A 17,061-nucleotide genomic window follows, 5' to 3' on the forward strand; every position below is an offset into this window, starting at 1 on the left:
CAGTCCTTTCAAGAGAAGCAGAGAGTATTAACCAATGATAAACCATTCCCCATAAATAACATGTATCATAATTGCATATCCTCTTTAGTATCTTTGTATCCATCAGGGAGAGGTTGTATCTTAAATATATTCAAAAAATGTTAATTCTGTAATACTATACAAGTTAATTTTGTGATTGATAATAAAATAAATAAATAGCAATAAATAGAATGAAGAAGAGAAAGCAGACGGACAGAGAAAATGCTGAGTAGATGCGTTGTAGTTTAAAAAACATTGATTTGGATTCAAGCTAGAACAATGAGAAAGAAATCGGACTGTAACTTACATTTCCTCAGGCCCAGAGCCCCAGGGAAGTGAATCCATAGCACTGTTCTAGGTGTCCTTTCTTACTTGCTCTTGTGGCATCTCCAGGACCCCTAACACCTAGTACAGTAAGCTTTTTGTTGGTCTGTAAGCCAAATTCTCTTGGTTATTAGGCAGTGTAATCCTCTGCTCTTACAGATCCTGTTGTTGATGCCTACTAATGAGTCATTACTGCTTTTCCTGTTGACACCCAACATGAGTGCCCTCACCAGCAGGACAGGCCACATCGCCACATCATGCTGCCCCCGGCCCCCCACTGAAACCATTAGCACTATAGCTTCTTGTCAGGGACACTTGCAAGTTGTGTAACTGATATGCAAAATTCTTTCATCACCCTGCCTGTATGTTCCTCTTAGCCCATGGGACTTCGCATTGTATTTGCTGGTTAACCACAGTCATTTTAGCTTTTATTCTCTCTGGGTTTCACATGTGTCCATGGTGATCGTGGCTGGGACGAGTCCAACACTGATCATGAATTTCTTTATTGACTGCAGGCTTGTTGTTGGGCCATATTTGCTGCTTCATTTTCCTTTTTAAGATGTGTTGTTTTCCAGAATTATCTTCAGCCCCTCAAGCAGATGGACACCTGGCAGGGTGCCCTACGTGTGCCTAACTAACCATGCTGAAATATATCTGAATCCCAATGATGAGCCAATAACTTAAGCAGAGACTTGAGTGTTCAGTTAAGAGTGGAGGATTCTTCCCTGAAAGGGTGCCTGGGTAAAAGCTCATTCATGAGATTTCAGGGGACAGACCTGGGGAGAAAGGCATGAGACATGATCTAATCCAGGGTTGCTGGAAAAACAACGCTGATGGGGTATAGTGCCAGCAAGTAGAGATCTTCTTCCCTTAAAACCAGAGTCTGTGGGAGAGAAAGAAAAACTGAGACAGAGTGAGAGCATGAGGAAAAGAGAATGAATTCTCAGATATTAAAACCTCCTAAAATATGGCATCTAAAAGAAGCTAGGTAGCTAATATGACTTTAGGCAGAAGGCAGTGTTTCCATTTATTTGTTTGTTTATGTTAAAATGAATGAGTTTGAATTAGGTATTCTTCAAATTTCTTTTCAGTTACATATTTTAATCCTAGAAGAGAAACCAAATTAATCTGCTAGACTGGCTCAGACTCTAACTATATCATGTATCTGATCTTCATGTAATTTATAATACAAAAATTCTTTGCTTCAGTAAACTAGTTTTGTTACTCAGTACTGCTTGCTAGACTAAATATATAATTGTTTAGATGATTCATAAGGAAGTGGTATTCTAAGAATTAAGGGTTCTGTTTTATTTTCAATGATTTAAGTCTTAAAGACTAAAATAGCAAGAACATCGAATAAGAAGGCAGGCTGCTTTTTAGGGATATCTGAGGCATTCCATCAATGTAGCAGAAGTCAGCAACATCTCAGGTCAAAATAGTTCTTATTATTGCTAGAGGAATTTTGTACAAACGAAGTATATGCATGTTTGGGAGTGAAAACTGCAGCCAACTTAGTTTTGCGTCTGTATGCTAAAAAATTCTGGGACCAAACATACCTTCTACTGTCTGCAAAATAATACTGGAGCTAGGAAAAAATAACTTAGTTACTTGTTCCAGGAAATACTTGCTCCTGGAAGATAAAACTGTGAACCAGTTTAAAAAGCCTACAGTTTGACCATCAAGCCTTATTTTAAGATCCCAGCTTTGCTGTACCCTCCAATCCAAAGCTCTTTTGTTGTAAACCTTGCCCAATGCCAACCATTCTCTGAATGTCTTGCAAGATCTGCCTTGGGGCTTGAGGAATCTACTCCTGAAATCATTGTTGCACCATGTGCTAACTAGCTTGGATGTAAATTATAAAAAAATAAAGTATAGAAAGTAAAAATGAATGAATGAATGAATAAATAAATAAAACATTCACCAACAAAACAAAACAAACAAACAAAAAAATCTCTTGGCCAGGATGCCTGGGTGACTCATTCAGTTGAGCATCGGACTCTTGATTTAGGCTCAGGTCATGATCCCAAGGTCGTAGAATCAAGATACATGTTGGGCCCTGTGCTGACAGTGCGGAGCCTGTTTTGGATTCACTGTCTCCTTCTCCCTCTGCCCCTCTACTGTTCACTCTCTATCTCTCTCAAAATAAATAAATAAATAAACATTTTAATGAATGATAAACATTTAAGGCCAGGCTTCATACATGGAAAAACAGATTTTTCACCTTGTTTTTGTACTCTGTCTTCCTCAGAGACATTATTTGTTTTTTCTTTATCTTAGTTGTATTTTTTTCTTTTTTATATTCTAGTTATCATTTCTGACCTTGACATGTGTGTGCAAAAGAAAAAGTACATCAAATCATGACTTCCCCTGGCCAACTTTGTTGGTAATTATGCACGAAGTTCCTTCTGTGGATACTAATGTGAAAAAAAAATGCCTAGGGAAGAAGCTAAGTTACATGTACTTATCTCAGCCACTGACCTTCCTCTACCACCCCCAGGCCACTGAGCAGAGGCTAACCCAACCATCCGTTTGTCCTTGAGAGTACAGAGTGCAGGGGCAGCTCTATCGTGAATGGAGAACACTGAGTTCCCCACCTACTTCTGGGGAGCTTAGGTGTGCACATTTTAACAGTAGCAGAATCAGCGACAGATACATATTCCTGAGCATTGTGGAAAATAAATCAGGATTCTGGGGAAGCTTCATTGTTGTTGCTGTTATTCCTTTGCTTTCTTGTTTATTTTACATCCAGGTTCAGAAATAGATTGACCCTCTAAATTTCAGGACTTTCTTTTAGAAAAGAAGTATTAAGGTTGTTAGAAAACAAATCTCATGCTGACTCACTAGCCCCGGTACAGAGCTTGCTGCAGCCAAAGAAAAATCTGTCCAAATTTATAGCATTTGATTAATTCTCTCAGATGGCTTTGTAATAGATGCATCCCTGGAGCTTTTTCCTGGGTCATTTTTCCTTTATGTTTGTATATTTTAAGCAAATGAACAACCAGTATAATGGAATAAGTGGGTTTTTTTTTTAATAGGAAGGAAGGAAGGATGAAGGAAGGAAGGAAAGAAAGAAAGAAAGAAAGAAAGAAAGAAAGAGAGAAAGGAATAGAAAAGAAAAGGAAAAGAAAGAAGAAAGAAAAGAAAGAAAGAAGGAAAGAAAGAAAGAAAGAAAGAAAGAAAGAAAGAAAGAAAGAAAGAAAAAAAATTGTTCATGAGGAAAATGGTTGCAAGTAAAAAGCTTCAATTGGCTACAAGTGGCATCTTTAAAACATAGTAAGCCAGTCTTCGATAGCTCAAGGGACTTTTAGTCAATAAATTTAACAAGCTGCAACCAAGGCCAAGCTTTAGCGCAGTATGTAAATGAAAGTTCAGGAAGCCAACTTCTTCTCAACCCTAGGACAGAGTTAATAGAGGGGAAATGACAAAATGTGTAAGGAGGATTTGACAGAGTAAGCTTTTTTCTGTTTTTTTTCCTTTCCTATTTAACTTAAGGGCAAATAACTAGAGAATTTTCATTCAGAGAAATATATCAAGCTGGAAGCATTAAAAAAAACCTTCATATATGAAAATGATATTGCGATGGCTGAGAGTTTAAACATTTCCCATTACAGATACAGATTTTTAGAACAGTATCATTTAGATATGGAAACACTAACTATAATAAAGTTTATAATGTTCTAAAATATTTTATTCAGTACTCAATATTAAATTTAAAATGTTTATATACAAATTTGAACTTCTGGCCTCTGTTAAAGAAAAATCAAATGATCTAAAAACATTGTTTCTCTCTCTCCCTCTCTCTCTCTGCCCTGCCCCCTGCTCTCTCTCTCTCTCAAAATAAGTAAATAAACTTTAAAAAGGGGAGGAGAGTGCCTGGATGTCTCAGTCGTTTAAGCATCCAGCTCCTGATTTTGACTCAGGTTACGATCTCAGGGTTTCGTGGGTTTGGGTCCCACGCCGGGCTCTGCTCTGGCAGCACAGAGCCTGCTTGGGATTCTCTGTCTCCCTCTCTCTCTGCCTACCCCCCTCCCCCTTTCTTTCTCTCTCCTTCAAAATAAATACATAAACTTAAAAACAAAACAAAACAAAACAAAACACTGAGCTTTGTTCTCACGTGGTAACAATTACCTGGACTGAGTAAGCTGATTTCTTCGGATGGAGCCTGTGTTAGCTGCTATACCATACTGCCACTGCTTCCTGTTTTCTGTTACATCTCACAAGATTTGATATTTGCTCTACCTATTTGGCCACTGCAAGGTTTGGAATTTATATTGCTTGATATAAGACAGGAAAGGGGCATCAAATGAGGCTGGTGAGTTTAGTAGTATCCAGATCACGAATGGGCTTCAATTTGAGATTTTGGATCAGTGTTTGTTTGTTTTAATGTTTATTTACTTTTGAGAGAGACAGAATGCGAGCTGGGGAGGGGCAGAGACAGAGGGAGAGGGAGAGAGAGAATCCCAAGGAGGTTCTGTGCTAACAGTGGGACTTGAACTTATAAACTCTGAGATCATGACCTGAGCCAAAATCAAGAGCTGGACCCTTAACTGACTGAGCCACCCAGACACCCCTCAATTGGTGTTTTTGAGGAGGGGAAAGCAACCTCATGTAATCAGCATAGTATTACATGAAGTAGATAGCTTATCCTTATTTTATAGATGAGAATATTGACATTCAGAGAGTTGCAGAATCTTTTCTAAGTTCGTTGGGCTACTAAGACCAGATTAGAGATAGGGGTTTCTGATATCAAAACACATAACCTTTACTGTGCTATCTTGACTAACACTGTTCTCTGCAATGAGACTGAAGATTATTTATCAGATTAAAATCAAACTAATAAATAAAGTGAATAGTGAATAAAAGCTGATCCTTACATGTGATGCTATAGCTGATTAGGATTTGAGTAGGAAACCTGCCTCAGGAAATCAAGTGTCCTTGGCACTGTGATGAGAGGAAATTGAGGTGACCAGAAATCAGGCTGGACCTTATAATAAAATGATAGAATCCTTGGCATTTAAAAATAAAAACTAAATTCATAAACCAGTGTGCCAGTATCTTCATGTCCAGTGATCAGTAGATCTGTAAGAATGACTGAGCAATATTTTATGTTAAGATCAGATGCATTGGTCCAAAGAGAGTAAATGCTTTCAGGAAATTGAACTATAGGATAGAAGTTTGCATAGGCAGTATAGACTTAGAATAATGGGGTTGCTTTAGATGGAATTACTTGTTACTTTTTTCCTTCATTCCTTCATTCCTTCGTTCCTTCCTTCCTCCCTCCCTCCCTCCTGTTCTGCCTTTCAAAAGTATATATTGTGGCTCTACTATGTCCATGATTTTCTGCTAGCATTGAGGATATAGTGGTATGTCAAACACATATTCATTTATTTATGTCCACATAAATAAATGTATAAATGATGCTAAGAGCAAGAAGAAACCCATATATAAGGTGTTATGAGAAATCAATGGTGTGACCTCACTTGGGGAGGCATATTAGACAAGTCTCTTATAAAGTGGCATTTAAGGTAAGTCTGGAGAGAAGACTCGTCAGGCAGAGGAACGTTCCTGTTAATAGAAATAGTAGGTGTTACAGCAGGAAAGGGTGTGGCTCAGAAGGAAAATGTTGTAAAGCTGTTGTGGCTGGCATGCTGGAAAAAATCAGATAGTGGCATGGCTAGGGTTGTCAGATAAAATGTAGGACACCCAGTATATTTGAATTTCAAATAAACAATGGATTTTTTTTTCTTTTTTCTTTTTTCTTTTTTTTGTCAGTGTAAGGGTGAGACACACTGCGTATCTGAAAACCTAGGCATAAGCTGATACTGGAGAAGAGAGCAGTCAGCTGAAGCCGGAGCTTGCAGACTGTTCATAGAACATTTATGTGTTTCATTCTCATTTAAGGAAAATTAACTGAACAGGTGAGAGAGATGATATAATTTATGCTTTAAAAATTTTACTCTGTTGCTCTGTGAGGAGTGAACTAGAGGTGGAAGAATAAGAAGCAAAGAGACAGTCACATGGTTGTTAACAGAGTTGTTTAGAAAAGGAAGTGTCTTGGCCTAAGATGGTGGCTGTAGGGATGCAGGAAAGTGGTTTGAATCTAGATATTTCCTGGAAATACAATCAGGAAGACTTGGATGAGTGGCATCTAGGAGGTGAAGTTATCAAAGACAATTCGGGTGGGAGGACGGAAGGACCATCTCCTAAAATGTCGGTTTGCCAAACTTTGGAGGATGTTTGAAGAGGAATTTCAAAAGTTAATATTTGTCCATGTTAAATTTGGGATACTTGTAAGTTGTTCAAGTTTAGATGTCAAGTTGGCAGATGGATATGTAGGTCTGAGACTGAGAAAAGAGCTATGGGCTAAAAATATAAATATGTCTTCAGCCAGATTATAATAGAACAGAAGAAGTAGCAGAATTGATTGCTTTTTGTTTGGCTTGCTTTAAATCACTCTTTTCCAGCTTTTTTTCACTCTGAGAATATACCTTGTTCTTTTGATGGATAATTAGGAAACAATCTGGTTTAATCTGTGAAATATTTAAGGAAACATTTCTTAGGATGAGTTACTATAAAAATGGCCATCTGTCATCTTTTGATTTTCATTCCTTTGCATTTCCAAAGGTGATCACCTAAACTTCTCTGCCTGTTTGGGAGAGAGGAATGCTATGTGCTACCCCATTTTCCCCTTTTGTGCACTGACCAGGGCGTCAGGCTAATAATCTCTGGGGTAGAGTGTGAGGCTGCTTGAAGGAGAGAGAGAAGAGAGGCAGGAAGTTTTCTGATTTTTAGAAGCTGTTTGCAAATCCAGGTCAGAGATGATAAAAATGCAAATGAAAGAATTTGAGAGCAATTTCAGGTGTGGTACTGACGGGACCTCAAAGTTCATTGAAGATGAGCTATAGGGCAGAGGATGACTGTACAGTTTTTCTTCCTATGTTTTTTTTTCTACCATACATTCTAGAGCTAAAGTACAGAAGCATTGTTCCAGTATTTCTACCATGAACTCAAGCAAAGAGCGTGGGTTACATTAGTGGAATTGAGCAGAGGTGAGACTTAGGAGTTTCTGAAAGTTCTGGACACACTGCTGTATCAGAGTTAAAATGGGGTGCAGGGATTCTGAATGCTTCCTTATCTGGTGTAGGGAGCCAGACAGCTGTCTCTATGCATTGTTTTGTGGAAGGGTGGGAGATGTTCCATTCATTACGATCCCTTAGTCTAGGAATAATCATGGACATGAGAACATGAAATTGGAGAAGATTATGCACTAGTGGTAAAAACTGTTTTTTTTTTTCTTTTTTTCTTTCTTGTCTGAGACAAAAGCACTGAATTCTTATCAAGGTTTTATTTACTTATACAATTAATCATTGGAAATGTTATAAAGGACATTGGTGTTTGTATGTCTTAAAACATCTTTTTTTCCTAAGAATCTACTATCTAGTAAGTAGAAGCATTTGGATTGTGTACATTGTCAGTTGTATATGATACCATTTCAATCTGAAGTAATTCCAGCATTCTTTTCTGACTTTTATTGTGCATATGTGTAGCACATTGTGTCAGAAGCTCTTTAAATTAATTTATTAGTTACTCTTCAAAGTACTCTTTTGAGATAGGTTGGCGGCAAGTTTTATATTACACAAATCTTTATGGGTCTATTGTAAAATGAGTTAGTTGCTTGATGTGACTTTTATCCTTTCAACAGAAAGAGTGTCTCTCTTTGCAATAACTTTAATAGGACTCCAAGTTAAGTTGAAGAAAGGAAAATTATTAAAAATGCAAGTTTTCCACAAAATAATACTTGTGCATTTCAAATGAGTAAATTAAATGTCAACTGTATATAGTATGTTGATACTATTTTATGCAAATAATCTATATGTTTTGGAGGATGTGAAAGTATGACAACATGAACAAATTATACCGGCTTTGTAGAAGGGAGCACTTAGCAGGAAAGAGGAAAATAATTTGACCTTCAGCACTTAAATCAAGATTAATAAATTCCATATGGCGGCTGTCTATTTTTAAAGCATCAAGCAGTACTTCAAATACTCTATTGAAGTTCATACCATAAAAAATACAGAAAATGAGCTGTCATTTGATTAATATATGCAATAATTTCCTTTTTTCCCCCTGCAGTTAGTCAAGATTTTGCTTCAGTAAGTGAAGCTTGTTCAAAGTGTCTTGAATGTTCTGTGTATTTCATGTTGTGCATGTACATTTGGATAGAATTTATTATTAAGCCAAATCAAAATAATCGTGAATCTTTTTTTGATCACTAAAATCAAGGCATTAGAGTCCATTTTAAGTTGCTAGCTACCATACCATCAGTCTTTTGACTCACCTTACATATCTGACACACATCTTTCCTTAAAAGGCTCAAGAGTGACATACGAAATTAACCTTCTAAGTACTGCCACAATTAGTTTAGATAAAACAAGTGGCCTACCTTCTCTTTCTCTGAGATTAGGTAACTTGGATAAGTGTTTTTAGAATTCTCACAGAAAGAGCTTGGGTTCCAGTCTTGGTTGGTAGGGCAGGATGTTAGTCACTTAACTTCAAGTTAAGTGACACAGCGAAATAGCAAATAGAAAGAAAATATTCATTGTTGATACTATGAGAAGAACTCATGGGAATACAATACAGTGTAATAACAATGGTAATAGCAATAATGATAATAACAAGTAAGAATAATGACAACAATGTGGAGGTTTTAACAGACCTTTATGCTAATCCAACTCTTACTAAACCACTATACTGTATATACTTTCTTATTTGATTTTCATTGTAAAATAGAGACCTTGACTTATCATTAAATTCAGACTAATTAAACCTTTAAGGATAGCTTATTTAGTTAGATATTATCAGACTCAGAAGTGGCAAGGACTTTCTGACTTTTTACCGACTCTTATAATTGTAGGTGATAATTGGTTCAATGTGTTTGTTATGGGGCATATAATTCAGCATTTTATGAACTTCTATAGGTATTTCTGATATATAGTTTAGATATATTTATATAAACTAAAAGTAATGCAAAATCAGAGTTTCTTTCTTTTTACCAACTGCTGGCCAGTTTCTGAGCATTAATTGAATTGGCCCTATTTATTTGTATTTTAATATTATGGAGCAACAAATGTGGCATAAAGACCCATTATCAACAAATTCCTGGTGCTCTTTTAGATTGTATTAGTAGTTTTCTATATCATATCTCTTTGTAAAATATCTGCATCTATAGTAATAATAAGTATGATAATATCTTATGTTGGGATAGTAATGATAAGTCTATTATTTATTTATGGTTTTCTGAATTCTGCGAGATGTTAGTCCTCAGAGTATTTTGCTAGGTATGAATTATCACATTTTTACAGATGATTTTGTATTGTAAGAAGACCAATCTAGTGGCAGAAGCCAGCATTGGAACATCTGTCTATTTGTCTCTGTAGCCTGGGTTTTGTTTTGTTTAGTTTTGTTTTTCTCTACATGAGAATTCTGTTTCCTATATAAAATGTACTTTTCTTACAGTTTGAAAGTGAATTCACGATGTATACATGTTACCTAATTTATCTTCACAATAACATTGTAGGCAAAGTTTGCCAGCTAAGCCAACACGAAAATTCTATTTTGAGAACCAAAGAGTTTATATAAATGCCTTTTTCCCAAGTTCAGATATTCAGATTTCAGCTTAAAGTCTTGGCTTCAAACCTCTTTATATTCTCCTATAGACTAAGTGCCTACTTTGTCCAAGGGACTGGAGAAAAGCAAAGATGTGGAAGTTGTTGTATAGGCCTAATAAAGAGGCCCCAGCGTGTTATGGGTTGGAGCTGCACACTTATAATTAACAGTTGGAGAAAGTACTCATTATGTGTAAAGACACAAAGGCAACAGAAGTTTAAAGGAGATGTGTATGTGTGTGTGTATATGTGTGTGATCAGAGAGGTGGGCCTTGAATTGGACCTTGAGGGAAAGGTAACATTTGAAAGATAAAAAAAGAGTGGAGATTTTCAATTAGGTACAAGAAAAGAAATGAGCCATACATACTTTCTAGTTCTGTTGTATGCCATAGCACCCTTTATCTTTAGTAATCCTCCTTGGCAATTAAAAACAAAAACAAAAACAAAACAAAACAAAACTTTTGAATGGATCCTCCAGTGAGTCATTCTTCTCAGGTTTAGACCTCAGAAATTTTTTTTTTTAATTTTATTTATTTATTTATTTATTTTGGGACAGAGAGAGACAGAGCATGAACGGGGGAGGGGCAGAGAGAGCGGGAGACACAGAATCAGAAACAGGCTCCAGGCTCCGAGCCATCAGCCCAGAGCCCGATGCGGGGCTCGAACTCACGGACCGCGAGATCGTGACCTGGCTGAAGTCGGACGCTTAACCGACTGCGCCACCCAGGCGCCCCTAGACCTCAGAAATTTTGACGTAAGTTATTTGTTTACTTTTTCTGGACAATTTTTCTTTTGTCATTACTTAGTGATTTTAAAACATCTGCCAAAAGATTCAAAGTAATTATTTATCTTTGTTATTTTATTGCCTGCTATGTAAATGTTATAGACTTTTGATAATGATAAACACAGAAAAGTAATACTTTTGTAGATAATTATTTGAGCCATCAAGAAATCTCCTTGTGTAGAAGGCCTCCCTCCAAAGAAAACTTAAGAAATATTTCTGAAGGAGCAAATGTTAATTTTAGTTAGCATAAGTTGTAGTACCAATAAACAACATTTTGAGATTGAATACATTACAATACCTTTATTTTATTTTGGCTTATTCTGTTTTAGTTCTTGTCATGTTCTCTCTCCCTCTTCTGCTCTACATCCATCCATACACACACACACACACACACACACACACACACACAGTGAAAACATTCATGCCCATGCCATTTCATTGCTGTTTTGTGCTGCTTTTGACCATTTCCATATTACCAGAAAGAAAACATTTTTTAAATATTTTTACACTTTCTTCATAATTGTCATTTTATTGTTTTGCTCTGGTAAATCATTTGCCTAGTGCTGTGTAAGATACACACTAGGGATATATTTTCTTTTATTCCCAATTTTTCTTTCCCCTTTTGGTTGTGACCTCTTTTTGGTCTTTATTTCTGGGAGGCTTAGGTAGGACAAAGAGAGAATAAAGCCTATCTAAAGGGAATAATTAAGTAAGGCACCTCTCTTATGCCCAAGACCAAACCTGTCGAAGTAGTCACATAGTATTCAATAGCACGACCGGTGAAAGGTTCTAGGTACTCATTTCTGTAATTTGAGGAAACACGGTAACAGAAAGAACATTGCTCTTGAAATCAGGAGATCTGAGCCCGTGTTTGGACTCTGCTGTGTAAGTTGTTGCTGGTTTACATATGTTAACATTACCTCTCTGGGCCTCAGTTACCTTGTAACATTTGTAAGTTGAAGGGGTTAGATTTCTAAAACGTCATGAATTTAAGATATAGACACAGGAGTGAGCAGAGAGTCCCAAGTACCATATTTCTCTAAAAGAAACAAAGGATGTAATTGGTTTTATGGTCTTTTTAATGCATGACTCGGGCTATACATTAAAGGAAAAACAAAGGCTTGTGAGGATTTAGGGATGTTAGCAGATGATTGCTGCAGATTAAGAATCTGTAGAGAAGTTACATATAACTGTACACTCCATTAACGTTTTCAATGGTGCGAGGAAGTCTCACTGAATAGATACCAACTAAGAGAGGATGGATGGAGTAGAACAGGTTTATGGTTCTGCATAATCATATTTCTACATTGCATCTTGTCAACTAGCTAAAGGGAACAGTTTTCATTTCTTTTCAATACAATTGCATCTTAATTATGCTATTGTGAATTGAGAATCCTACCCGTCAAACAGATGTTGGCAACTCCATTTTGGTGGTCTTGAAAAAACAACTGGAAATGTGGTACTGAGGTTGCCAGAGGAACAGATGAATACATTTAATGGCATTAAACTGTTTTGTCAGAGGCTGGCAAAAGGTGTACTGGTCAGTGTCCTCCTGTTTATTTCTCCCCCTCTCCTTATGAAATTCTGTTTGAGGTGAATTCTGTTAAAATCAATGAGAATGATGGGAGTGTGGAAGCTTTTTAAAAAAGGCTGGCTGATGATTTTGCTGCGATTATTTGTTATTTTACGACTCATGTCAAATTTCACATCTAGCATCCTCAAAAATAAAGAAGGTAAGAAACATGTTGGCAGCTGATTTAGTGGGAAGAAGAAATATGAGTTCCTGGATCTACATTTTATTGGGCATGAGAATTTTAGCCTAATACTTTACCCCTTGTAAATTCAGTTTGTTCATTTCCAGTATGGAAATGATGAGGATGATAACGATAAATAATAAAGTAAACCACAGTGGTTTTGAGTGCATCAAACAAGAAAATGGAGGGAAATGTGCTACATGTATATGGAAGACTTTCACCCTTATGATCAGCTGTTACCATACATGTGTGCAGGAGGTGGTGTACCTGTCAATAATAAATATTAATACAAAATTCTATCTTTACTACAAACACTAAATATAAAAAGGGATTTTTTTTTCTTTTTTTATGTGTGTGCACATTTGAAAAGGGGACTTATTTTTTGATACAAGAATTAATTTCATTTAATTTGAAAAATTATTCTGTGCTGTTCTTGTGCTAAATATCTTTTCTTACATCATCTCATTAAATACTGATGCTTAGGCTAATTTTTTGAGTGTCACACAACTAGTAGATGGCAGGTGTTATAGATCTGGTTTCTGTGTTGTTTTCACGTCCTGCAGCATGCTGCTTCCTGATTTGACCCCATGTTTATCCATTAGTTGCTGTCTTGATGCCGAAAACTACTGACCCTCCCTTTAACACTAGTTTAGTGAACTGACAGTCTAAAAACAGAAAACAGTTGCAGTAAAGACTAAACTAAACTCAAACACTATGTACATATTAGGATGGCCTCATTTCAGGTGGTAAACAAGGATAAGTTTATATGATTTGTGTTTTTAAGGCAACACAGGGATATCAATAAAAGAGCATGTGCTTATGGCAAAGACTTCGTTATGGGCACTAGGGGCATCAGAGGAAGAAACCCTGGGTTTGAATACCAGCAAAAGTTGCGTGGCTTCGCGTAAGTCATTTAACCTCTCGGAATGCTTATTTGGTTCATTTATAATGTAAAGATTTAGGTATGTTTCCTATATTATAGTGATATTGTGAGCTAAATTAGCTCATCTGAGTATAAGGGGTCGCAGTACCAATGAATTGGAAAGATTTTGACATAATAGGGAAATTGAATTTTTATGTTAAAATATTCTTGTAAACATTTTTTGATTCATTTTCAGATCTTGATTTAGATACTCTGCCTTTTTTGTGTGTTCGTAGTGGTTGCCCCGATTAAATGCTAGCGCTGGCATTTTTTTTTAATGTGTGTAAAGCATCTCTTTTAGAAACAAAATTAAAATAATGGCTCAGCTCCACCCAGAAATGTCATGTTGCAGCCATTAGCAAGCTATATCAAAAATGTTTGGAAGATATCAATAATGGATTACAATATAAATATTTATGGAGTGCTGTGAGGTAGTTAGTTTCCATCAAGCTAGGAACATGCAAAATTGAATAGATACTGACACTAAACAAGACTTTGAATAAGTGGTTGTGGCATAATCCTTTCCCAATATTAAACAAATACCATCTTTAACATTGTTTGAGGGAAAGTGGGTTTTGGAATTTTGCAAAAGTCTCTCTAAGAAAATATATGTTATTTTAATGGATTATTAATCTCGTATGACTTTGTAAATAACTGTATTTTTTCTGTTCACACAGTGGGTAGAAAAATAATAGGAAAATGCGCCTGTATGATAGTATGCAAATATTTTGGAAAAAAATAGTAAGATAAGATACTCAACACTTTTGTCCCCAAGTATGAATGATTGTCATATTAAGGCATTCAAATTGGTTTGAACATTTCTCTCCTCTATTTTGCTGTTGACTTTTCCCTCTGGGAAACTCCATTAGGAAAGGCTAATACTTCTGGAAAAGTATAAAAATTCTGTTTTAGTAACCCTTTAAGAATTAAATTATATATATGCAATAGTTGTAATAAGAGCTTAAGCACAAGCATACACCTAAGCTGCTGTATAAATTTCTTGCAGCATAAAAGTGTCCACTCTGAATCAAAAGTCTTCTTATAGAGTGGATCTGCAACCAAACCATCCCCACAGTATCCATAAAGAATTATTGCAGGCAAATGATGTAAGGCCTTTTAGAATATCACAAAGATTCCATAGGCCATATATTTTTGCCACTACACAGGTACTGGGTATTTTATTGAACACTGTGCCAGACACTTTTCTAAGTACTTTGCAAATATGAACTTACATAAAAGTCATGGCAGAGCTGCTAAAAATTATTTATTCCATCCTTGGAGATAGGCAAAATTATTTTCCTGATTTTAAAAATTTCATGCTAGATCATTTCCAATAAGCCCATCTGAGCATCATCTGATGAAGACGATGTAACTTTGGCTAATAATCAATGACTAACAAATGTGCATAGGTTTTTTTGTCCTTTTGAGGTTAGAGGTTGACCTGCAGGTATTAATAAGTTCCTATAGTTTGATAGTCCCAGAGATATGTCAACTCCAAAGATGATATGGTTTTATACCTCTGTTGAAAGTGAACCTAGCAGACACATGCAATTTGCAATTTTACTTCAACATTCTTTCATAGCTATTTTATCTTTCTGCTCATTTCTTCATAAACATGTAAGATAACTCTTTAACAAGTGCTAACCAGTACTTTGTTGGAGCATTTTATCTTTTTCATTATGATACTTATACAAGTATTATCCTCATTTTTTAGGTGATGAAATTGTGGCACAGCAAGCTTAAATTGCCCAAAGTCAAAGAGCTAGGAGAGAGGTGTAGCTGGTATTCAAATGCACGTGTTATGGCTTTAAAGTCTGTGTTCTGAAACATAAGCATTGTGACCTTTCTTGTTTACTAAGATATTTATTAATTATATGCTCTCCCTAAAACAAACAAATACCTAGTCTACTCATGCAATATGCAAGGCATTTAAAATTTTTTTTAAAGTTTATTTATTTATTTTGAGAGAGAGAGAGACAGAGAGAGTGGGAGAGGGGCAGAGAGAGATGGAGAAAGAATCCCAAGCAGGCTCTGCACTGTCAGCACAGAACCTGATGTGAGGCTCAAACCCAAGAACCCTGAGATCATGACCTGAGCCAAAACCAAGAGTCAGATGCGTAACCAACTAAGCCACCCAGGCACCCCTGCAAGGCATTAATTCTAGCCCTCTGTTTACAAATACTCATCCTGACTTATAGCCATTTGCCCCTACAAAAATGCTTTGGAGAGCTAGTTCATGTAAAACTGTTGAGCTACCTGTACTACAAATTGATTCTCAAGCATTTTTTGTATAGGCCCTAAATCAGCTGAACAATTATCTTATTAATCACCAAAAGATCTCTAACAGTGCTTCACATCATGTGTTCTGCTTGATAGAAATGAGTTAGTGATGACATTGCTTCCAACCTAAATCTTATTTGAAGTGACCATTATAAAATGTAAGAACAAGACTGCTTGTCCTGATAGGCATTAGCAATTTGTGTGAGTATGTCCTGAGTTTTGATTTGGTAACTCAGAGGTGATCAGGACCACTGAACAATGATTCGTTGGTAATCATTACATTGGTAACTAAATGAAATGTCCTGGGGTTGTTTGCATGTAAACCTTAGGAGACTGGGACCAGTTCTCAGGATGCTTTGGAAACCTTGGAGGATTGGGTCCCTGCAGTTGTGGGATTAAGGGGCCTGCTAGAGCAAGGAAGAATTGTTTTCTTTGTGGAGATTATCTGGGATATGAGAAATCTTGAGATAGTTTAGGAATTTTGTTACCTCTATCAAATTGCTGGATAAAAAAGAGAATTAAAGTAAGAGAAACAGATGAGGTTACAAGATGCCAACTTTGGTACTCCAGGCTGACCACCTCTAAGAGTATTCACCACAGGTGATGACTCCAGAGTCTCTTCAAATCTGAGATATGGTCATACTCAACTCCAGTGGTTTAAGGAGTTTATCACTTTGAAGTAAGTTTCTCCCTTGTTCTGAAGCAGAGGGTGGGGAAAAGACAATTTCTAGAAGGGATTTTAACAACTCTCTAATGGGAAGGATTAATAGTCTGTCTTGCTGATCAAGGTTATAGCAAACTTCATCAATGAAAGGAGTTCAACGGTGAATTTTGCCAAGGTCAGCAGCTGGAGAACTGTGTGTGTTTGGAGAGTACATACGCCCAGGATCATTGTTATAATTAAGGTGACTTATGTGAATTAAACAAATCACTGGGTAGACCTATTAGAAAAAAGCAACTGCCCTGATTCTGATTTTCTTGCTATCACAACAGCTTGCAAATTATATGAGATAAACTTTGTTCTAGCTGCCTCCTTGTGATTATAATATATGCTGAATACTAAATGCTTCTCATTTGAGTTTAAAAAGTCAGACCTGTCTTTCCTAAGCGTCAGATTCAAAAGTTACGTCACTTTCTTTTCAGGTAAGCATTATTTCAGTCTATTAAAGAAATAGTTCAAAACACATTGATTTTTTTAGATTTGTGACCATACAAGAGAATTTGATCAACACCACTTCGTTGGTGTTATTTATTTACTACTTTTTATTTTATAGTGAATTGCCGAACAGTAATGCATCCTTTCTTCCATGTCAT

Source organism: Prionailurus bengalensis, chromosome C2 (genome assembly GCF_016509475.1).
Source record: "Prionailurus bengalensis isolate Pbe53 chromosome C2, Fcat_Pben_1.1_paternal_pri, whole genome shotgun sequence".
In the NCBI taxonomy this organism is placed as follows: domain Eukaryota; kingdom Metazoa; phylum Chordata; class Mammalia; order Carnivora; family Felidae; genus Prionailurus; species Prionailurus bengalensis.